Source organism: Puma concolor, chromosome B2 (genome assembly GCF_028749965.1).
Source record: "Puma concolor isolate L17-30 chromosome B2, mPumCon1.1.hap2, whole genome shotgun sequence".
Classification (NCBI taxonomy): domain Eukaryota; kingdom Metazoa; phylum Chordata; class Mammalia; order Carnivora; family Felidae; genus Puma; species Puma concolor.
Window position 1 is genome coordinate 39821102 of NC_141671.1, and position 24007 is coordinate 39845108.

At 44.7% G+C, this 24007-nt stretch overlaps 1 pseudogene; it reads left to right on the top strand.

Annotated features, from left to right (window-relative positions):
- Positions 1-23255: 23255 nt before the first annotated feature.
- LOC112862816 (small ribosomal subunit protein eS6 pseudogene) lies at positions 23256-23971 on the top strand (annotated as a pseudogene).
- Positions 23972-24007: the final 36 nt, after the last annotated feature.

The following is a 24007-nucleotide window of genomic DNA, read 5'->3' on the forward strand; positions in this document are numbered from 1 at the left end:
TAATCACTACTATTTATTGAGCACCTATTAGGTGCCAGGCTGTGTGCTAAACAATTTATATATTTCTTCTAATCTTCATGGAAACCTTGAAAAATAATCTCTCAAAGCCACATAGCTTGTAAGTTACAGAGGAAAGATATGCATCCATGGCTGTCTCAATCCAAAGTTTATATATCGCAAATGACATTGCACAGCCTTTCTGCAACTCCTTCCTTCCCTCTTCCCTGGAACACAAATATGCTTACCACGTTTCTGACCCTCTGCTAAGCATACAAAGGTAAATAAGACTTAGTTCTTGCTCTCAAAGACCTCCCAGTTAATGCTTAACTGAAAACATTAACTGATAATCAAAATACAGCATGACACAATGATAAAGATAAATACAGGGTAAGGTAGGAACATATTCCGGGGGTGGCTTGAAAAACTCCAGAAAGGAAACAAAGTTTGAGTCAAAACATAAAGGGTGACCAGCATGTGACTTGTCACTGAAGTACGAGATGGCAATTGGCAAGAAGAGCAGTGTGGGAAAGGCAGGGAGGACTGAGAGAGCACATTGGGTTGGGAGACAGCAATGGGTGCAGGTGGAGTCTCGCCCCCCCGCCCTTCACCCCTGCAGCACAGCATCTCCACTCCCAACATCACATGGCACTATTAACTCATCAGGGGAGAAGAGCCAGTTCAAGGTATCCCAAATTAATAACCTCTCTCCTACCTGCTTCACAAAATGAGAGAAGCATCAAGCCCTATCCCTGGGAGATCTCAAATCCCAGTTCAGGGATTAAAAACAAAAACAAAAACAAACGAACAAACAAAACAACGCAGAAACCTGGGTGGTGGCCTGGGACCGAATAAGCTGAGAAAATCCCTCCCCCTCCCCTGGCCTCCAAGCCACTCTCTGCAACCCTGGTGCCTGAGCTGGACAGTGTCTCCAGGGAGTTGAAGCTTTTCCAATTGAAACCAACTCTGCTGCCTTTGGCTCTTAACGCCTTCCCACTGGGGAGGGAAATGGATGCCTATCCTACAGTGCAGTATTCCTTTCTCCTAGCCCCTCCTTCTGCTCCTCCTCCTTCTCCTCCCCTGCAGGTCACACCCCTGCAGAGTTCTCCTGCCCCTCCACCCCATCATTTCCTCCTCTTCTACTTGGCCCCTCCCCACCCTCTCCTGCCTTCCCTTCCACTTCTCTCCCTCCACCCTCCTAATTCTTCCCCAGCACCTCTCTCTCCAGCCTGAGCTTCATGATGTCAGAAAAGAAAAAACAAGCCACTTTTTATGCTTTGTTTCTAAACCCAAGCCAATAAAATGCTCCTTTCATTTGAGGAGAAAGGAAAGCAATAACTCAGGCATTAGCAGGGAGTACAACACACTTATTTGTAGTCTTCGTGGAGCTCTGTGGGGCCAGCTCCTCCTGCATGCAAGGCCTGCTCCCAGAGCAGTGAGGTGTAAGACTCAGAAAATAGCCCAGAGGGGTGTGGAAGCAGCAGGTTGTGACTGAGCTGTGGTCTGATACTGTGTCCCCTCTCTGTTACACCTGTCCCCTCCCCTTGGAGCGTGACTGAGTCCCACCACTCGGCCGGGACCTAAGACAGTCTCCATTGTCCCTGCACAAAGAAGGTTCAAATAGCCTGAGCCCAGCTCAGGAGTGGATTTCTTGGCCAGGCCAGACCAGCTCTGCCTTCTACCCCATCCTATAACAAGCTGCCATGAGCTGAGGATTACCCAGTCTGAGAGGAAGACTCAGTTCCTGGCCTCAGGGATTCCCCACTTTGGTGGAGCCAGTACAGTTCATATTCTCAAAACTCTTCTGGTCTGATGGAATCAACACAGCCACTACCCTCAAGGCATTCCCAAGTTAACAGCTCACTCACCCAATACTTGAAGAACACTAGAGGGTGATGCAATAGCGAGAGAAGGCAAATGTTTTTTGGAGATGGGGTCCTGCTAATTATCAATAAATCCCAGCTCCAGACTGAACTGGCATCTTCATCTATGAATCAGGGCTTCCTCTCCTATCTTTTCCTAGCAACCTCCATCCCAGAGAGGCACCATGGAAATGTTTAACTCTCACTCCCCCAAGCATGCCCTTTGGCAAGACGCTGGAATGTCTGCCTCTGTGGCCATTTCCACCTTCCCTTTTTCCTCCCACCCCCTGTGACACTCATGTCAATCTCTGCCTCCTAGATTCTCTCTAGAGCAACAATAATGGCGCTTTTTTTAGCTTCGTCCCATGCACTGCACCAGCTCCTTAACAAAATATCAATCTCCACCTCTTGGTTTTAGATCCACTCTCCTTTTTGGGAATTATTGGTTGCCAAAGACAAATTCTACTTCTTTGCCATTCTCATGCCTGGCTCAGATTGGCTGCACACATTGGGTGCCCCATTACTGGGATGTCAGTTGAATGAATACCTATAACCAAATGTGATTTGTAAACCTGCCCATAACAATCAGCTAGCACAGTGGCTCTGGGCCTTTTAAACAGCTTAAAGATCCTGCAGCCCAAAGGTCCCATCAATGAGCTCATTTCTTGAACCCTCTATTATTAGGTTACAAATCCATTTTCCAGATGGTGTTGCTGGCACAGGGAAAGCTTGGGACACTGGCTCAAAGTCACCTACTGCTCTGCACTAGGAAACATGGTGAGTGGAAGGTGGTGATGGAGGTGGATGGAAGAGGTGATGGAGGCCATGATATAAAGGGCAGGGGGCCCCACCTGACGAGTGCATCTCCGTGAGTGTCACACCCGTCTCCTGCATGCCAGCTGCCAGGTCCGAGTTGCCTTGCAGCACTGATCCAGGCTGCTGCAGTGGTCAGAGTAAAAGCCAGAGAGGCGGACCTAACACAAAGCTGACATGATTGTCACACTCCTGCCAGGGACCCTGAAGAGCTGTGAGGCTGGCTGCCAAGCAGTTAGGGCTGGTCTTCGACGATGGCCGGAATGGAAGGCCCCCTTCTCTGAACAACTGCCCAGAATGCAGATGACCCCAGCTTTGGTAGAACTGTGACTTCTCAGATCCCTCTACTGCAGGACTAGCAAAGAGAATACAGTGCTTATCACCATCCCTTCCTCAGTCTCCAGAACAGACTTGGTGTGGAGTGGGAAGGTAAGGGAGCAGCTCTAAGCTAGAGACTTTTGGCTCCTCAAGACAGAGTTCAGGCACTCCTGGGTGAGACAACTTTGGCTCTACCATCCCTGCTTCCTCTTGGATCCCCCGGATTGGTAGGAGATCAGTAATGTCCCACCTAGCCTCTGGAAAGCCCAGGAGACCTACGGGTAAACCAGCTATCCCAATTTGCCAGGGATCGAGGTGGAGGTGGCATGTTCCCTAGATGTGACATTACAGTGTTAAACTAGCAAAATCCCAGGCAAAACAGGACAAGTCAGTGACTCTGGAGAAGTGCCTTGGCTCACTTGTTATGCGCCCCTGGCTCCTGGTTCCTCATCTCCTTCTTGTTCTTTAAGCATGTCTTTGGATGAAAATTTCCTTTTTCAGCATTTGTCCCAGCATAGAGGTTAAAGGGGACACGTTAGAGAAATGGATGAGTAGAAACCATCCCCATGGCCACAACCCACAAACACTGAAAGTAAATAATGCTGGTTTGCAAAGCACTCTTGAGAGGTGTGTTAGAATGAAGAGGACGCTGACTGTCTTCTAGGGAAGCAGGTGCTATGACCAGGGGGCTGGGGCCCGTGACATTGACTTTGGAGCTTTATCAAGGTTGCCCACTGCTCATCCCAGAGGACCTCAAAGTGAAGACCTGGCTGGGAAGAGGAATGTCATGGCATTGGAAGCTTTCAGTGAGCTGGTGCGTGGGGAGGTGAGCCATCTCCCCCATGTGCATGGCAGTGTCTGTACGTCCTTGCCTTGCACTCTTGTTCACGCATAGCCTTACAGAGCAAACTCTTCCTCCCTTTGTTGGCTCTTATGTTTTCTTGCCATTCTCAGCTGATCTTGGAGCTCAACTCTTCCATGAAGTCTACCAAAAGGAGGAGTTTCAATGAATTTCCATTAGTCTTTATTTCACTTACAGGTGAGATGCATGTACCTCGTTGATTAAGGGATTCCATTCCAGGTGCTCAAGTTGGTGAAGAATAGGTATCTTCTAACCTGGACCTTTCACATGGAGGGACAGAGCTCCTGAGGACAGGGCCTGAACACAGCTGAATGGATCTGTCAATCCTCAAATGTGACTGGGCGTCCCTTTCACCATCTGGCATGGTTATAGCATACATATTGTGATTTTTATTATAGTTTGCTTTTAAAGGCTTTACAATATAATTTGAGCTATAATATTTATGCTAAAATGAAATTCCTCCCCCTCTTCCATTATTGGGTATGTGTGTGTGTACACATGTGTATAAAATAAAATAACCACTGCATATTTCTTTTTTTTTTTTTTTAATTTTTTTTTTCAACGTTTATTTATTTTTGGGACAGAGAGAGACAGAGCATGAACGGGGGAGGGGCAGAGAGAGAGGGAGACACAGAATCGGAAACAGGCTCCAGGCTCTGAGCCATCAGCCCAGAGCCTGACGCGGGGCTCGAACTCGCGGACCGCGAGATCGTGACCTGGCTGAAGTCGGACGCTTAACCGACTGCGCCACCCAGGCGCCCCAACCACTGCATATTTCTTTAAAATTTTTTAAAAATCTTTTTTATTTATTTTTGACACAGAGATAGAGTATGAGCAGGGGAGGGGCAGAGAGAGAGGGAGACACAGAATCCAAAGCAGGCTCCAGGCTCCAAGCTGGTAGCACAGAGCCCCAGGGGGGGGCTCAAACCCACAAACCGTGAGATCATGACCTAAGCCGAAGTCGGATGTTTAACCGACTGAGCCACCCAGGCACCCCATGCATATTTCTTTTAATTGGGCATTTACAAACCAGGTTCCCAGACCAATCCTCCAGGAAAGAAAAAAAAAAAGTACCTTCAAGGTTCTATATGTTTGGGGGGAGAAGCAGAATAACGCTAATATTCATAAGAACTAATAATTAGCAAATTAGGACTCAAGGTATTTCTTTCTCACAGAGTAATCATTTGTTTGTCTTAAATGAACAAATGGGTTGATTACAATTATTAGCACGTGAAAGTGTTGACTGAGCCTCACTAGCAGCTGTGAAATGCAAACAGACGTGTGGAGACATAATCACATTCTCATTCCCACTAATGACTTTGATGAAGGCAGAATATCATACTAAAAACTGAAAAGATTCGCCTTGAGGTCATACGTTTGTATGAAAGTTCTTTAATTAATGCATATGTCATCTCTGTTCTTTGGGGCAGCCTTTTGCTGCAAATCTGTTGCTTAAAAGCTAAACATCCTAGCATGTATCATTATAAGAAAAAAATTTTATTCCCCATAAATTTGGGGGTGTATGCAAATGCTTTTCCAACAATATTTTCCCCACACTTTTTAATGAAATATATACTGAAACGGGAAAAGAGCTTATCGACAAGCACCATATATTTATCACCTATATTCTACAGTGTTTTAGGATATTTGCTTTGTCATGTATCTATCATCTATCTATCCATTAATAAATATTATTTTTTGATGCATTTGAAAGCATATTATAGACAGCAGTTCAATTCACCTTTAAATACTGCAGCATACGGGGAGCCTGGGTGGCTCCCTCTCTCTCTGCCCCTCCCCTGCTCAGGCTCTGTCTCTCAAAAATAAATAAATGTTAAATACTTCAGTATTCATGTTAGTAATGAGAGTTTAATATTTGTTTACGGTTCTTTTTTAGATGAAATTTACATACAATGAATGCATCAACCTTAAATATTCCACTTGATGAGTTTGGACAAATACACACACTTGTGTAACTCAAAGCCCTAGAACATTGCCATAGCTCTAGAAAGTCCCTTCACACCTCTTCCATCAGTTCTTCCCCATAGGCACTGTTCTGAGTTTTTTCACCGTAGACTCGGTTGCCAGATCTTATGTAAATGGAAGCTTAAACATACAGTACGTATTCTTCTGCATAAGGTTTCTTTCATTTCATTTCTGAGCATCCTCCATGCTGGGTGAATCAGTAAATCATTCCTTTTGATGATGGAGTAGTAGTGCATTGAATGAATATATCACAGTTTGATTACACATTCTCCTGCTGATGGACACCTAAGCTGCTTTCAGTTCTGGGCAATTATGAATAAAGCTGGCATGAACAACACTTCCTGTGGACATATGCTTCCATTTCATATGGGTAAATATCCAGGAATGAACTTACTGGGTTCTAGGTTAGATGTATGTTTAGTTTTATATTAAAAAAAGAAAAAAAAGAAAAAAAATGAAAAGAAAAAACTGCCAGAATGTTCCAAAGCAATTGTACCATTTTACACTCCCATCAGCAATATATGAGAATTCCAGTCCCAGATCCACATCCTTACCAACTGTGGTGCTGACAGTCATTTTACCTTTGAGCATTCAGATGGGATCGCAGTAGTATATCAGTGTAGTTTTAATTTACATTTTCCTGATGACTAATGATATTCAACATCTTTTTTTATGTGATTATTGGCCATTCACTTATCTTTTTTGTGAAGTGTCTGTTCAAATCTTTGTCTATTTTTATTGCATTGTTTGTCTTTTTATTATTGAATTGCAGGAATTATGTATATATTCGGGACACTAGTCCTTTGTCAGATATATGTTTTGCAAATATTTCCCTCAATCTGTGGCTAGCCTGGTTTTTCCTCCATAGTGTTTTTTGATGAGCAGAAGTTTTTAATTTTTATGAAGTCTGATTTAACAACATTTTCTTTTATGGTTATTGTCTTCCTTAATCCTGTCTAGGAAACCCTTGCTATCCCTAAGTCACAAAGATATTTTCCCAGTTCCTTCTGGCAGCTTTATAGTTTATGATCCATATCAAATTAATTTTTGTGTGTGTGTAAGGCAAGGGCTGAGATTAATTTTTTGTGTTAATATCTAATTCTTCCAGTGCTATTTGCTGAAAAGACTTTCCTTTTCTCCATTACATTGACTTGGTGCCTTTGGAGAAAATCAAATGTTTGTAGATATATGAATTTATTTCCAGGCTCTCTAGCCTATCCCATTGATATATTTACTGATCTTCATGTTAGTCATACTATTTGGATTAATACAGCTTTTATAATAAGTCTTTGAGACAAATAGCAAAAGTCCTCCAACTTTGTTCTTTTTTAAAATATTGCTTTATATATTCTAAGTCATTTGCATTTCCATATAAAATTTAAAATTAGCATGTCAGATCTGTTAAAAAAAAACCTGTTGGGCATATGATTGGAATTGTACTGAATCTAAGGGGAGACTCTAATTTGGGGAGACTTGACATCATGCCAATTTTGAGTCTTCCAATTCATGAACATGGGATATCATTCCAGTTATTTAGATCTTCTTTACTTTTCCTCAACATGTTTTATGTCTTTCAGTCTTGCATTTATTTTCTTAAATTTATTCCTATTTTATGACGTGTTACTATTAAAAGTAGGATTTTAAGAATTTTTCTTCCTGGGGGCGCCTGGGTGGCGCAGTCGGTTAAGCGTCCGACTTCAGCCAGGTCACGATCTCGCGGTCCGCGAGTTCGAGCCGCGCGTCGGGCTCTGGGCTGATGGCTCAGAGCCTGGAGCCTGTTTCCGATTCTGTGTCTCCCTCTCTCTCTCTGCCCCTCCCCCGTTCATGCTCTGTCTCTCTCTGTCCCAAAAATAAATAAATGTTGAAAAAAAAATTAAAAAAAAAAAAAAAAAAAGAATTTTTCTTCCTGGTATGTAGAAATCCCATTTCTTTTAGTGTTTGACCTTATATTTTGTGATCTTTCTAAAGTCACTTATTTTTTTTTTAATTTTTTTTTCAACGTTTTTATTTATTTATGGGACAGACAGAGACAGAGCATGAACGGGGGAGGGGCAGAAAGAGAGGGAGACACAGAATCGGAAACAGGCTCCAGGCTCCGAGCCATCAGCCCAGAGCCTGACGCGGGGCTCGAACTCACGGACCGCGAGATCGTGACCTGGCTGAAGTCGGACGCTTAACCGACTGCGCCACCCAGGCGCCCCTCTAAAGTCACTTATTAATTCTAGTAGTTGTTTTATAGAACAAGTCCTAATTCCTGAGCACTTTCTATGTAAACAGCCAGATCATCTACAAACACAGTTTTATTTCTTTCTTTCCAATCTCTATGACTTTCTTGTACTCCTCACTGGCTGTCATGTCCGGTACATTGTTGAATGAAAGTGGTGAGATGAATATCCTTCACGTGTTCTATCTTAGGAATGTTGGGAAATAATTCTCCATGGATCTTATGCAAAAGATTTCTTGTGCAAGAGATTTCTTTTCTGTAAGAGAAATGCTGACAGAGATACTAGCTTCTGGACTATCTTTTATTCTGAACTATCTTTTCAAGAATGTTTATATAGTGGGCCACCTGGGTGGCTCAGTGGTTAAGCGTCAGACTGTTGATTTTGGCTCAGATCATGATCTCATGGTTTGTGAGTTTGAGCCCCATGTTGGTGTCTGCAGTGACAATGTGGAGCCTGTTTGGGATTCTCTCTCTCTCCCTCTGTCTCTGCCCCTGACCAAATAAATAAATAAACAAACTTTATATTTAAAGAAAGAGTGTTTGTATAATGAACAGCCTAGGAAGACAGAGATAATGTCTCCCTCTGGAAAAGAGGAACAACTTGTGTGCTGTCCAGGATAGTCCTTCCAGGGCAAAGTCCAGGCAGATTTCCATGCAACCTCTTATAAAAGATAGGAGTTCCCTACATTTAGCATTCCTCAACTGTGACACAAAACTACCTTGCGCAGAGTATCCATTTAGGTCCAATGAGACCTCAGGGACAATGATGAGAACAGGAAGCTTATGCTACCTGCTGTGTTGTGACTAATTAAGTTGTTTCTGACAACAGAGGTCTCCTGTCACCTGTCAGCATCTGCTGTGGATCAAATCGTGTTCCCCCAAATTCATATGTTGAAGCACTAAACCCCAATGTGACTAACCCCAATGTATTTAAAAATAGAGTCTATAAGGAGATGACTAAGGTTAGGTGAGATCCTAAGAATGGGGCCCTGACCTTTTTTTTTTTTTTTCTGACCTTTTATGATTAGTGTCTTTATGAGAAAAGACACCAGAGAGCTTGTTTCTCTCCCTCTCTCTCTCAGACTCCCCCATCTCTCTCTTTCTCACTCTCTCTTTCTCTCCATCCCCCACTCTATCTCATTCTCTCTCTGTCTCTCATTCTTTCTCTCTCTGCCACACTCAGAGGAAAGGCCATGTGAGGACCAAGTACTGTCTCTAAGCCAGTAAGGGAGCTCTCACCTGAAACTAAACCCTGCAGGAAACTTGATCTTGGACTTTAACCCTGCAGGAAACTTGATTTTGGACTTTCCCACCTCCAGAACTAGGAGAAAATACATTTCTATTGCTCAAGCCACAGTTGGTGGTATTTTGTTAACGGCAGCCCCAGCCAACTAATACAATATCCACAACACTGTGGTATGCTAACGTGTTAGCTTGCGAGTAGGGTAAAATTGAGATTCTTCATATTTCTTGACAAGAGGGAAAGCATTAAATCTTTACCTATTAAGTATAATGTTTGCTATGAGATTTTTGTAGACATTTTTAATCAAATTGAGGAAGTTCTCCTCAATTTTCAATTTGCTAAGAGTTTTTAATATAATTGGATGCTGCATTCTGTCAAATGCATCTGCTGATGTGGTCATTTTTTCTCCTTTATTCTGCTAATACAGTGAATTACACTGATTGATTTTTGAATGTTAAACCAATCTGGTATTACTGGAATAAACCTTACATAGTCATGATGTCACATAAATATGTATGCATTGCTATACTCATTTTGCTAATATTTTGTTAAAGATTATTATTATTATTATTATTATTATTATTAAGGAATCTGTGTTCATGAGGGATATTTGTCCATTACTTTTTTTTTCTTATATTGTCTTTTTCTCATTTTTGGTATTAGGGTAATGCTGACCTCATAGAATTGGTTAGAAAGTTTTCTCACCTTCTTTGTTTTATGGAAAAGTTTATATTAGTCAGTTCAGATTACCATCACAAAATATCATAGACTGGGTGGCTCAAATAACAAAAATTAATTTTCTCACTTTTTTGGAGACTGGAAGTCCAAAATCAAGGTGCCAGCATGGTCAAGTTCTGATGGGAATCCTCTTCCTGGCTTGCAGATGGCTACCTCTCCTCTGTGTCCTCAAATGGCAGAGAGAGAGAGAGAGAGAGAGAGAGAGAGAGCGCGCGCGCAATGGAGAGAGAGAAAGAGAGAGGCTCTATGGTGTTTATTCTCTAATCCCATCATGGGGCCCCACCCTCATGACCTCATCTAAACTTAATTACTCCCAAAGATCCCCTTCCCAAATACCAAATACCAATATTAGGGTTCAGGGTTTAAACATCTGGATCTGGGAGGGGGGGTACAATTTATTCCATTGCAGAGTTTGAGTAGAATTGCTATTATTTCATTCTTAAATGTTTAATAGAATTTATGAACAAAATCACCTGAGTTTTCTTTGTGTAAATGTTTTAATTACAAATTGAGTTTCTTTGCTAAATAGAGAGCTATTAATACTTTTCTAGCTATTCTTGAATCAGTTGTGGCAATCTGATTCTTTCAAGAAATTTCCATTTCATCTAAATTATTAAGTTTGTTGGGACAAAGTTATTCATATTTTCTTACCATCTTTTTTTAATTATCTTTAACATCTATAGTTAGGGCCTCACCTTATCCCTGAGATTAGTAATTAGTATTTTTTAAAATGAATCCAGCTAGGGGTTTTGTTGTAGCTTTTGATGAATAATTTTTTCTGTCACCTCTTTTAAACTTCACTGATTTCTGCTTTTATCTTTATACTTCTTTTCTTTTCTACTTACATTGTGTTTCCCCTGTCCTGTTTTCCAACTTCTTTTTTTTATGTTTATTTATTTATTTTGAAAGAGAAAGAGAGAGAATGAGAGAGAGAGAATCCCAAACAGACTCCGCACTATCAGCACAGAGTCCAGTGAGGGGCTCGATCCCAAGAACTACGAGATCATGACCGGAGCTGAAATCAAGAGTTAGATGCTTACCAACTGAGCCACCAAGGTGCCCATGTTTTCCAGCTTCTTACGGTGTAACCTTAAATAATTGATTTCAGACATTTCTTTTTTTTTTCTAATATAAACATTTAAAGCTATAAATTGCCCTTTAAGCACTGCTTTAGCTGTCTCCCACAGATTTTGACGTGGTGTATTTCTTACTATCATTCATTTAGAAGTATTTTGTAATTCCTCTGATTGCTTCTTTAATATATGATCTTTTAAAAAAATGCTCAATTTCCAAATCTTTGTAGTTTTTTTGGTATTTTATTGTTATTGATTTCTAATTTGGTTTTATAGAGATCAGAAAACATATTCTATATACCTCCCATCCTTTTAAATGTATTGGAACTTGTTTTATGGCCCAGAAAGTTTCCATCTTGTACCACATACCATGTACACTTGAAAAGAATGTGTAGTCTACAGTTGTTGGAGGTAGTATTCTATAAATATCAATTAGGTCAAGGTAGTTGTTATTTCAAACTTGATTACGATTTTTGTTTCTGGTTTCCTTGCCTAGACCAGGGGATTGAAAACAAAAACAAAATTTGAGCTGCTTTGATCATTATATAAGAACATAAAATTATATAAAGCACGTAGTATATGCAACTTTTAAAAATGCCAGTTACCTTTCTCTTATGTGGACCCTGAACCCTATGCCAGTCTCTCCCTGAGGCCTGATGATCAGTCAAGATGAATTTAATGAAAGGACAGACAGAGCTCCAAAAATGGAGGTATGCGTTTCCTGGCCCCTGCTCCCTCCCCCCAGTCATCAGACTCTGACCTCACTAGGCTTTGACACATGGTCCTATCTTATCTGCTGGCTGTCTTAAAAAATAGTTGAGTAGAGTACCAGAGGATTTGTCAGGAAGCTGGGGCCAGAGAGCATCAGCCCTGTATGTTGCAGGTGCCACAAGTACCTTAATTCTATATCCTTTTTCCATGACGGACATCACTAAATGGTCCCAGCACTTCCTCTCAGAATCCGTGGGTGGTCCCCAGTAGTTATCTTCTCCTCCTTCTTTATTAATCTGTTATTTAAATAGATCCCACACCTCTTAGCTGGGCACATGGCCTCTCAGACAAGAACTACATGGCTTCCCAACCTCTTCGGCAGGAAAGTGTGGCTATGTAATGAAGGTCTGCCCAATGGAAGTGAAGAATAGGGACGTGTGCAACTTTCTTGTTATGCACTTACAGTGAAGAGGCATGCGATCCCCTCCCCCTCCTCTGGCTAGAATGCAGATAGGGTATTCATGAGCCATCATCTTGGAGCATCAAGGTAGAAGAAGTTTTGTACCAGGATTCTTGCACAGAGAGTCGTGACACTAGGGCTTTTTTTTTCCAGGAAGCAACTTTATTCATGTTGGCACTGCTCAGTTGGGTTCGTACCTGAAGAACTGAGCCCCAAACGCCATGTGGCATAGTTTTTTACACATTTTCTACTTTTTTGTCTCCCATATGTGGTAACATACACAAATATGCAGTCTGATTAAGTGGTTTCATGTTACAATGTTTTGAGGGATGTTGTCATGTATGCATAGCCAGGTTGCCTCGAGGTGTTTCGTTTTGTTTTGTTTTGTTTTGTTTTGTTTCTCCTTAGGGAGGTGACCCTACCACAGTTTGAGTTCTTGGCAACCTTGAGAGTGAGGGAAAGAAGGCAGTCTCACTTGCTCCAGATAACCCACTGTAAGATTTTTAGGTGGGAATAAAATACACTTCAATCTTATGTAAGCCACTATATTTTGGGGTCTCTCTGTTACAGGAGTCTAACTGGAATTCTGACTGATAGTGAAGCTTTCCCACCACATAAGGCCAGATTAGCATTAATACCAATAGATTAGTATTTCTCTTGAGATCTAGTCATCATCCTGATTTAAGCTTTAGATCCCAACTGGGTAGACTATCATCTCTGTGAGGCCAGGAGCAGTATTTGTCTTGTTCACCTCCAAATGTCTCGCATCCAGGTCAATGCCTGGGTCCCAGTAAGGACTTAATAAATATATGTTGAACAAATATGTGAATAAATAAACCTTGTCCTTCACAAGATGTAACATTAGCCATACCACCTCCTCTTGGAATTAGAATAAAGTTAATTAAAAAAAAAAAAGTTGGCATGGGGCGCACCTGGGTGACTCAGTCAGTTAAGCATCCAACTCTTCATTTCGGCTCAGGTCATGATCTCATGGTTTGTGAGATCGAGTCCCAAGTAAGGCTCCACACCAACAGTGTAGAGTCTGCTTGGGATTCTCTCTTCCCCTCCCCTGCTTGCTCTCTCTCTCAAAATAAATAAATAAACATTAAAAAAATGAATAACTGTCCACTATATCACCTTATGCCCACTATGACAAAGCACAGGGAAAAATTTGGTCAAGTTTCATGACCAAAACAATCCTCATGTCTCCTAAGCAAAATTCCCCAAGATTTAAAAACTGCTAGGCCACTGCTAAAGTTATGATATATCGTTCTTTGGATGCCAGGAAACTGAGCCTTGACCTTGGACTGCATTATTGCAAATGTATAACACCCTTGGCAGATGCAATATCGGGCTGGGTAGATCCCACCTTCAGGGCTCAGGTACCCATTCCCCCAGCTGCTCAGTGTTGCCTGCTGGCTGCTCACCAATGAATCCTCCCCTAGGATTTCCAGAAAAAATACAGGACACTCAGTTAAATGATAATTTCAGATGAACAACATATCCTTCTTTTTAAAAAAGTGTAAGTATATTCCATGTAATATTTGGGACATACTTATATTTGCTAAAGAAGGATTTGCTGGTAATCTGAAATTTGAGCTTCACTGGGCATCTCGTATATTTATTCACTCAGCTTGACAACTCTACCTCTGGCTGAAGAGATCTACTTTGCCCAATGTCATACTATGCCCCCCAGCAGCCCACATCCAAAGACTGATCCATGTAGGAGTGGAATGGCTTGGCCTTGCCCCAATTCCATTTTCATTCCACTTCTGGTTGTAGTGATTGAAACATGGCCCAGCTTCTACTCCTTCCTGGTCCTGCCATTTATCCTTCTCTTTTACAAGTGTAGGTCCCAAGAGCACCCCTAATAAACTCCTTTTTTAATGTTTTCATTCATTTTTGCGACTGTGCGCACATGCAAGAGGGAGCAGGGGAGAGGCAGAGAGAGAGAAAGACAGAAGATATGAAGCAGACTCCTCCCTCTCTGCAGAGAACCCAATGCGGGGCTCGATCCCACAAACTGTGAGATCATGACCTGAGCCGAAGTTGGACACTTAACCAACTGAGCCACCCAGGCGCCCCATAAACTTCCTGATGTTAATGTCCTCGGACTCTGTTTCATGGGGAGCCAAGCCTGAGAGGGGACCTTTCAGACACAACCTTCCTCACTGGTTTTGTCTCCTTTACCCCTTTTTCCTTTTATCTGTGCTTCCTAAGGTATTTTATTCTCTTTTAATATATATATTTTTGTAAGGCCTTCCAGATTCTCTTATGGAACTATATATATATATATATATATATATATATATATATATATATATATCTGCATGAGAGATAGCCAGAAAGCACCCTGGAGGAGGAATCCCAGATCTTGCCCTGCCCCCACAAGTACCACCTGTGATGAAAATAAGTCACATGGCCTCTCTAAAGCATCTGTCTAAAAGAGCACGGTTTGCAAGATTTGCCCTCATAGACTTTCTGCACAAGGGCTGGCTATTGGAGGGCTATGCACAGGGAAAGCCAGTAAACGACTCTAGTTTGGGCTGGGCCTGGACTCCAAACTCACTGACTCCTTACTGGCAGCCTCAGGAGGGAGAGAAACTCCCTGCATTCCCATGAGATGGAAGCCAGCATTCTGCCAGTGATGGGCATCCTCTGGCTGGTGTGATGCTGCCTTCTTGCATCTCTCTGCACTAATCCTGTGCTGATACCCTGATACATCTTAAGAGATCATTGAAATGAGCAGGGAAGAGATGCCTCAGCTCTCTGGAAAAGCAGGAAAGGTGCTGAGCTCCTGCTTAACCTCAGAGCCAAGCACCCACCTGGGATGCAAAGGGTGCTTAAAGATGGTAGAAATGAGCTCAAGGTATCCCAAAGGAGCTGGCTACCGGAAACGCTGTGCAGAAAGGGACTCAGGGGACAGTGGTGGTGCTGGAGCTGGCAGGCTGCCATCTGGGCAGCTCTGACACTCCCCCCAGCCCGGGACACAGGCAGCACCAGTGTGGTGGGCTGCCCAGGCTTGGACTCTGACGGCCTCAACCTTGGCACACATAGAATTCCCTGGGGACCAATAAATATCTTCAAGTGGACCAGGCAGCAGCACTTCCGAAAGTTCCCCAGGTGTGGGTACAGGCACCTCTACAGACCAGCTCTGCTGCCTAGACCAAGTCTTCCTTTCCTCATTGGTAGCAGAGGTACAACCTGCTATGGTTGAGTTGAGTGCCCAAGAAAGATGCTGAAGTCCTAACCCCGGGCACCTGTGAATGTGGCCACATTGAGAACTGAAGCCTTTACAGATGTAATCACATCAAGTTGAGGTCATTAGGGTGGATTCCCTAATCCAATATGACCAGGGTCCTTTATAAAAGGGGGAATTGGAACACAGAAAGCTGTTCACAGGGAGAACGCCATGTGAATATTGGCATCTTGCTGCCAGGAACTTCCAGAAGCTGGGAGAGGGTCCCGGAGCAGATCCTTCACTACTGCCTTCAGAGGGAGTGTGGCCCTGTTGGTGCCTTGATCTTACACTTCTGGCCTCCAGAAATGTGAGACAATACATTTCTATTGTACAAGCCACCAGTGTGTGGTACTTTGTCACGACAGCCCTAGCAAATCAATACACCACCCTAAAGGGGTTTTATAAGACTTCAGAGTAAAGTATATAAAGCCTCTGACATTAACATAGGCACTCAGTAAATTATGATGATGAAGTTACTGTACTTTTCTAAGTCTGTATTTTTTTTACATAATGTGGCTGTGTGGCTATGGATAAATTACATCATCTCTCTGTGTCTCAGTTTTCTAATCTGTAGAAGGGGCTGAAGTGAGAGCACCTATGTCCACAGTGAGTTCTCGAAAATAGGATTGTGATGATGATGATACACAGTGAGAGGAAAGGACTAGATAATCCTTCTAGAAACATGGCTGGCTAGAAAACCAACCCACAACTGCTTTCAACATGGTCGAACAAGTAAAAACTTCTCTGATTTTTCTGCAGGTTGGATACAGAGTGAAACTTGTAGGGAAGATTGTTTTGGAGGTGCAGGCAGAGGAGTCCGTGTCCAAGGAGCCCTCAGGTGCCTCTGACATTGGGTCCCGGGACTCATCTCTGAGATGACAACTGCTGCCTGGTCTGGGGTTTGTCCCTTGATGGGTTCTCACTCTGGGGATTGTGATCGTTACAGCTCAAGAGACAATCAGATCCAAGTAGGTCTTAGTGTGAGGGGTGCCCAGGGCAGAGACAGATAGCCCTGAGGCGCTGTCACCTGCAGTGGGACCCTCAAGCTCCTTGGGAAGCCAGGGACAGCAGGGGTCTGTGAAGCACCACCCTACTCATTGTGCTGAGCAACCCAAGGGGGCACTGGGAATGATGAAGGTGACAGTGACAATGTCTGAGTCTTCCTGTGATTGGACAACCAGAGTAGCCCATACATACCAAGCTTGGGAGGCCAAGAGGATAAATCTGCCCTTTTTTATTGATGCCTTCGCCTTGTCCTCCCAGAGAAATCTGATTATCTGGGCTATGCTGGCAGATGTCAAAATGAAATGTTTGCTTCCAGGTCCCTACCTGGGGTGGGGCGGCTGGGGCTGGCTCCTGCTTTCTTGTCAACAAACCATCATTAATCCCTCTCTCTTACAGTCGATATCTGATGTCACTTTCCCTGGTTTATGTGGCTCGGTGACCTTCCTTTATTTTGTTCCTAATAAAGACAGCTCCAATGGGGCTGAGCCAGCTGCAAGCCCTTTAATTCAGAGGGTGTTAAATCAGAGGGAGACTTCTGGGACAGCCAGCACCTCCTGGGGTCAGCGCCATGGGGCTCTGTCCACCTGTTGCTCAGGCCACCTACAGTGTATTCATGTGGCTGGGATGTGGTCCTTGCTCCTCTCTTGATAGAAGTTTCTTACTTTCTCTTGGTAAGTAGCTTTCAAGGTTTCAGCTCAGCTGCTCCCAAGGGGCATCTGGGACTCCAGGGTTATAACTTCTCTAGGTGCCCTTGCTACACACACACACAGTCCACCCTCGCTTCACCAATTCTGTCTCCCAAAGCCGAAAGCTTCTTACCATAATGGCTAAGACACAGAGGTTCTCAACTCTGGTTATATATTAGTATCACCAGGGGAGCTTTAAAAAAATACAGATGTCTGGAGAAGAACTTTACCAAGCACTTTACAAAAGAGGTTACCTAAATGGACAATAAACATGTCCAGGTACTCAGCTTCACTAGCCATCGGGGAAATGCAGAATGAAATACAGTGGGATCCCACCGCACCCCTCATTGGCTTTCTAAAACGAAAAGCACAGTTGATACCAAGACCTAGCCTGGGTGTAAAGACACCAGGATTCTCACATGCTGCTGGTGGGAATATAAATGGGGCAATCACAGCAGAAGCTCCTTGGCAGTGTCTAAACTAAATGTACACATACCTCCTGACCTAGCACCGCCCTAAAGGTGTACCCTCAGACAGGCACACACATGTCCACCAAAAAGCCCATGTAAGAATGTTCATGGCAACATTCTTTGAAGTAAGCCAAGCCAGAGATGATTCTTGTGCTCATCAATCAGAGAACTGATAGAGGTGGCATGTTCATACAATGAGATTCGAGAGCACGATGAGAATGGACAAATGTAATGACAAGCCACAGCATGGATGCCTCCCACAGGTGTAATTTTCAAGAATGAGGCCAGACATGCCTCACAAATGGGCAGAACCAATCTCAGATGTCAGATGTGGGGATATTGGTTAACTTTAGGGGGAGATGGGGAGGGACCAAGGAGGATTCCAAGTGGCTGGCAATGCTCTGTTTCTTGAATTGGGTGCTAGTTACGTGAGTACATGAGTGTATTCAGTTTGTGAACATTCATCAAGCATGTACATTTAGCATTCATAGACTTTTCTAGAAGAATGTTATATTTCAACAAACAGACTTAAAAAAAATACCAATGTCCAGACTCTATCTGCAGAGATTCTGATTCCATTAGTCTGAGCTTCAGTCCTGGCATGGGTATTTTGAAGTCCAAATGTACAGCCAGGGCAGAGAATCCTGGATTTTGAGGGTGGGGGTTTGGAGTCTGAGGCAGTAAGCTTAGAAGACTTCCATAAACGTGCTTATGTGAGTTACTGAGTCTCACTGGATCTGTGCTGGCAGTGTTTTATTTATTTATTTTTTTCCTTTGGGCCTTAGTTTCTCCTGGGGTAACATGAATGAGTTGGACAAAAGAGCCAATGTTCTTCCTATTCAAGAGATACCATTATGGACCTCTGAGAACCCATCAGGGCTACAGAGACCCACCTTCTTTGGCTGTGCAACACCCCCCCTCCCGCCACAATCCATGTCCTGGAGTCCTGGATGTCAAGGTAGAGCCATTTTGGCTGATGGAACTGGAGTAGGTCCCCTGAGCCCTGGAGGTCTCTGTGCTCCATGGAGGCTGAAGCTCAGGTAAGAGAAGGGAGCCCACACTGATTTTATAAATCCTAAGCCTGACTTCTCCACCTGTCCTTTCCCAGGGAGAAAATGGGTGGGACGAAGAGTGCATGGGGAAGCGCCAGTTTCCCCCTCTGCCCAGGGATCTTTCTCAGCCTTTGATGTTCCTAACTTCTTAGCACCCCAAGCCGAACCCCAAAGACCTTCAGCTCTGGATTTTCTCAGCCAGCCGGGAAGGGGGAAAGGCACTCATTCTTCACTTCCCCACCCACGTCCAGGTGTCAGGAACTATACACAGGTAGAGAGCTTGGAACCCCACAGGTTTAACTGGAACATTCTAGCTTCATTAAGCAAGCGGAAAGGGAGCCAAAGAAAGTCGGTAGGCAGATGTTGCAAGGCTATTCTGCCTTGAGAAAATGCCATGCCCCTAGCGGGGAATGAAGCAGGGGGCCAAGCTCAAAAGTTTCCTGCCCCCTCTGAGTTTGCTGAGGACTTTGTTCCTACATTAGTCTTCAGAATGCTTAAGAATATGACAGCTTGGGGGCACCTGAGTGGCTCAGTTGGTTGAGGGTCCGACTTCAGCTCAGGTCATGATCTCATGGTTTGTGAGTTAGAGCCCTGTGCTCAAACATCAGGCTCTGTGCTGACAGCTCAGAGCCTGAGCCTGCTTCAGATTCTGTGTTTCCCTCTCTCTGTCCCTCACCTGCTCATGCCCTCTCTCTCTCTCTCTCTCTCTCCCTGAAATATAAATAAACATTAAAAAAACTTAAAAAAAAAGAATGACAGCTCGGTTCCCAGATAGGGGAATGGGGGGCAAATGGATGTGGGGTTCAGCTGCCAATCAGCTGATAGAGCAGATGTCTGAGGAGGTGAGCCTTTCCTCACTGACTTTCTCCGGAAGCCAAGAAGCATGGGTGGTGGCCAGAGACTATAACACTGCCCCAGGCCTGGCCTCTGGGGCTAGGGAAGGCCTGGGGGGTTCAAGGAGGGCCAGTCCCTTTAGTGACCTGCAATGCATAGTTTCCCCAAAGTCCTCATGCAGCCCATAAGCAAATTTATTCCATTTGTTGAAGTTAAAGAAAATGGCATTATACAATCTCAGCTTTGGTAGCCACTGAAAAGCCCGGCTCTGAAAGAGAAGGAAATCTGTGTTCCAGAGGAGCCAACGTCCTTAATAGCTGGGAGAAGAAAATTTCATCTGCCTGCAAATGCCGTGTGCTGTTGTTTATCGCCCCTGGACCTAAAGTGTTTCAGAGTTTCAAAACTGAAGGACTTTCTGAAGACCCGGTAGAGACAGACAGGTACTCCCTGAAAGTCAGCAAAACTTGCCTTGTATGTGCTACACATTCTATGTGCATGGAAGGAAAAGAGAATAATAGGGACCAGGTACAGAGAGAGTGACACACAAGGTAACAGCGACTCACACACACACACACGCACACACACACACACACATGCCCAATAACAAGTGGGGACAAAGAGAGATAGGCACCTTGAAGCAGAGAAGGAACAATAGCATCCCGTGCCTTTGGGGTGAGTTATAAATACACGGAGAAGGGTATGAGAGTCATGAACACCACAGGTAAACAGAGGACGTTTGTTTAGGCCACCTCTTCTCCCCCAGTGTTTGGATCCCCTCGCTCATTCCCCGCAGAGCCCACAGGTCCAGAGCCTTTTACTCAGCCCCCACCCCCTTGCTCCAGATCCCCGTCCTGGGAGCTACACCGGGATGTGCTAAGTAATTCTCCAAATCCCTATGTCATTTGCACGTATACCCACTTGGCTGGGGTTGAGTCTTCTTACTGTAAGAGACGAGGCGCATGGCTCTAAGCCCACGTGTGGAGAACAGTACAGTAGGGCCAAGTGATTGGTTGGTTCCCTGAGGGCGGGAGGGCAGAACCATGATCTTCCCTAAATCCCTGACTTGGAAAACCCTGCTGGGTTTGGGAGAGGGGTCGCTGATGGAAGTACAGGTCCTAAATATATGGGGCTAGACATGCAAGCCACGGGGACAGAGAACAAGAGATTCTTCTGATTGGTTAGAGATGGAGATGGAGGGAGGGAGATCCACCTAAGGACCGGTAGTATCAGAGAAGAACTGTTTCTTCTTGGCCTGTGGAGGCATGTCTCTGGGGCCCTGGGGGCAAGACCCCTTGGCTAAAATTCTCTCCCTGGTTTTGGATGTGACTTGAAATCCCTTTGCATCTGTCAGGGTGCTTTGGGCTGTCATTAACAGAGTATCTAATCAAAGTGACACTTATGAATTGCATGACAAAGATTAGAGAGGGACCATTTCAGTGCTGATTACAGGCATTCCCTGAGTTGAGCTCAGATTCAAGGGGGGAGGACACAGACCCCACGCCTTGGTGGGAGCAGTGAGAACAAATTTGAGAAGCAAAACAAAATGGTGAAAATAAACACATATTGCTTTAGACAAGTGAATTTGGTCTTTTTAGATAGCACTCTTATGACAATGACCCACTGATCCGCCTTTCAAACCATGCCCTGCTGGGAGTCAGCCAAGATTGCAAGGTCGGACTCATCTGGAGGGAATGGAGCTACAGAAAGGACATTCAAGGGGGCCTCCCCGCTCCCGTGGTTGCTGCCCTCCCCATCTCCTGTGTTCTTTCCCTTCTAGATCACCCACTAGGCTGAAGGAGCCCCCAGAAGCCCCTCTGCCCTTCTGCTTCCGCCCGCCCTCATGCTATGGCAGTTCTGCCGAATCTATTTGCAGACTCCTTATTACTGCCAAAGCTGCACAGTCTCTGGTGGGGCCTCCTCCTTTGTTGCTCGCAAAGCCTCCTCTGCAGACCTTCCTTTCTCAAACATTCCTATTTATTCTTTCTTTGTATAATATGGGTTCCAGAGCGGCCTCCTCCGGCCAGAGGCCAGCTCCGTTGGAAATCCCAAAGGCCAGCCAACTTGGTGAGGTAGTGAGACATTATCTCCTGCCTTTCCTCTGGGTGGCTTTGACACCCATAACCTTTCATCCATCAGCCTTCCCTGGATGGCTCTCCGCGGCTGGCCTGCCCCCCACTCCAGCTCTGTACTTGTTGAGGGCTTTGGATTCTGGTTCCCACTCCTCGTCCAAGATGGAGTTCTGTTACACCTGGGTTCCAAGAACCCCCTGTATTCAATCAACAATGGAGTCTTAACTACTCACCATGTACCTGGCACTGTGCTGGACACAAGGACACACAGTCCCAGGCCTGCCCTGGAGGGGTGTGCACGCATAATTGAGAGGCATGGGTAGAAATAAAGATGTGTCATACAGTGTTATTACGGGGTCTTCATATTTCGAAAGATGTTTCCTGAGCCCCTGCTTTGTGCAGCACACTGTGCTGGGCACTGAGCATACAGCAGTGGCCAAAGCAGATGAAGTTCCTCCCTTGAGAGCTTCAGCCAGAAGTCTGAGTACAGTGTGAGCCAATAAGGAGAGTGGCATTCCCCTGAGGGGCTGGGGGTGCACGTAACAGATGTCGGTTCTCTCTCCACTCGCTGTCCCAGTTCGTGCCCACAGGGCCCCACTGCCAATGCTTGTGACTTGGCTCAGGGCTTTCTCCTGGCATGCAAGGTGGACCCCAACTGCCAGGGCATTAATGGGCTGGTAGCAGTCAGTGCTGCATAGGAGTCAGAAGGTGAATATCCTGGCGTCCTCATCTTCAGGTGGGACCACCATTGTAGTGTGTTCTACACAGTGGCCAAGAGGTCCTCAGTGGGATGGAGACCCACTTCTCCATAGTGGTAGCCACTCACTGACACCCCAAATTGTCTCCCTCCCCACGCCTGCCTCACATCCCCTTACTCCTGCTGGCACTTCCTGAGCTCGCCTCCTGAATAAACAAACTAATGGCAGCCAAATCTTTGTTCCAGGTTCTGCTTTGGAAAGAACCCCAAGATACACCTACTAACAAGTAGTGGTAGTAGTAGCAGTCCAGTGAGAGCTCACAATGTGCCAGGCCCCTCTTGAATTGCTTGACTTTCCTGATGCATTCCATCTCTACAATGGCTAAGGATGGCAATTTTCTCCATTTCAAAAGGGAGGAAATAGAGTCATAAGAGAGGAAACTGGCACAAGTTTTAGCCCAAATCCAGGATTCCAGGCCCAGTTCTGGACCGAGCTGCTCAGGGTATTGGACTAGAGCTTCAGTTTCCTCTCCTTGCACCACAAGAGGATGCTCCTCGCCCACCCTCCTCACAGGCCTTGTCAAGCTATTGTAAAAGGGTTGTAAAGCTCCAGCAACAGAGAGGGGGCATGGAAAGCTTTTGGGGAGAAGGAGGCTCAGCGTGAAAAGGAAGGATGAAGAACGTGCTGATCTCTCCCGGGCAGCCGCTCCCAGCCCTGATGATGAGGATTCCATCTAGGAGGGGTGAGATCCCTGTTCCTGCCTCTTTGAATTCCTGAAGCAACTTTGGAGTTCACAGCCCTGGGAAGTTTTTCTCCAGAAGTTCTGTCTCTTCTCCAATATCCTAATCTTGTGTTTGTTGATGTGTTTGTTTAAAATTTCCCCCTCGCTCTTTTTGTAGCACCTCCGAGGTGACTGAACATCTCTTTCCAAGCTACCAGCAGCCGGGAGCTCATTGAAGTGGATGATGAAACTTAGCATCTTTTATGAGAAGCGGATGGCCACAGAAGCTGCTGACGCTCTGGGTGAAGAACGGAAGGGTTCTGTGGCCCGAATCAGTGGTGACGATGGCAGACAAGGCTTCCCCCTGAAGCAGGGTGTTCTGACCCATGGCCGTGTCCACCCGCTGTTGAGTAAGGTGCCTTCCTGTTACAGACCAAAGAAGACTTGAGAAAGAAAGCGTGAATCTGTTCAGGGTTGCCCTGTGGGTGCTAATCTCAGTGTTCTCAACTTGGTCTTTGTAAAAGAAGGGGAGGTTGTGGAGAAGGATATTTCTGGATTCCCTGATACTACCAGGCCTCTTTTGGCTGGCAAAATCCACAAACATTTCAGTCTCTCTAAAGAAGACAATGTCCTCCAGTGTGAGAGCTCCTAAACACAGAGGTAAGAAACTCAGGACCAAAGCGCCCAAGATTCAGTGTCTTGTGAATCCACATGTCCTCCAACAAAAAGGTCGGTGTATTGCTTTGAAGAAACAGTGTGCTAAGAAAAGTAAGGAACAAGCCACAGAATATGCTAAACCTTTGGCCAAGAGAATGAAGGAGGCCAAAGAAAAACACCAGGAACAGGCTGTTAAGAGACGGAGGCTATCCTCTCTGAAAGCTTCCACCTCTAAGTCCAGTCAAAAATGAGGTTTTCTAAGAGTGACAAATAAACAGGATCAGATA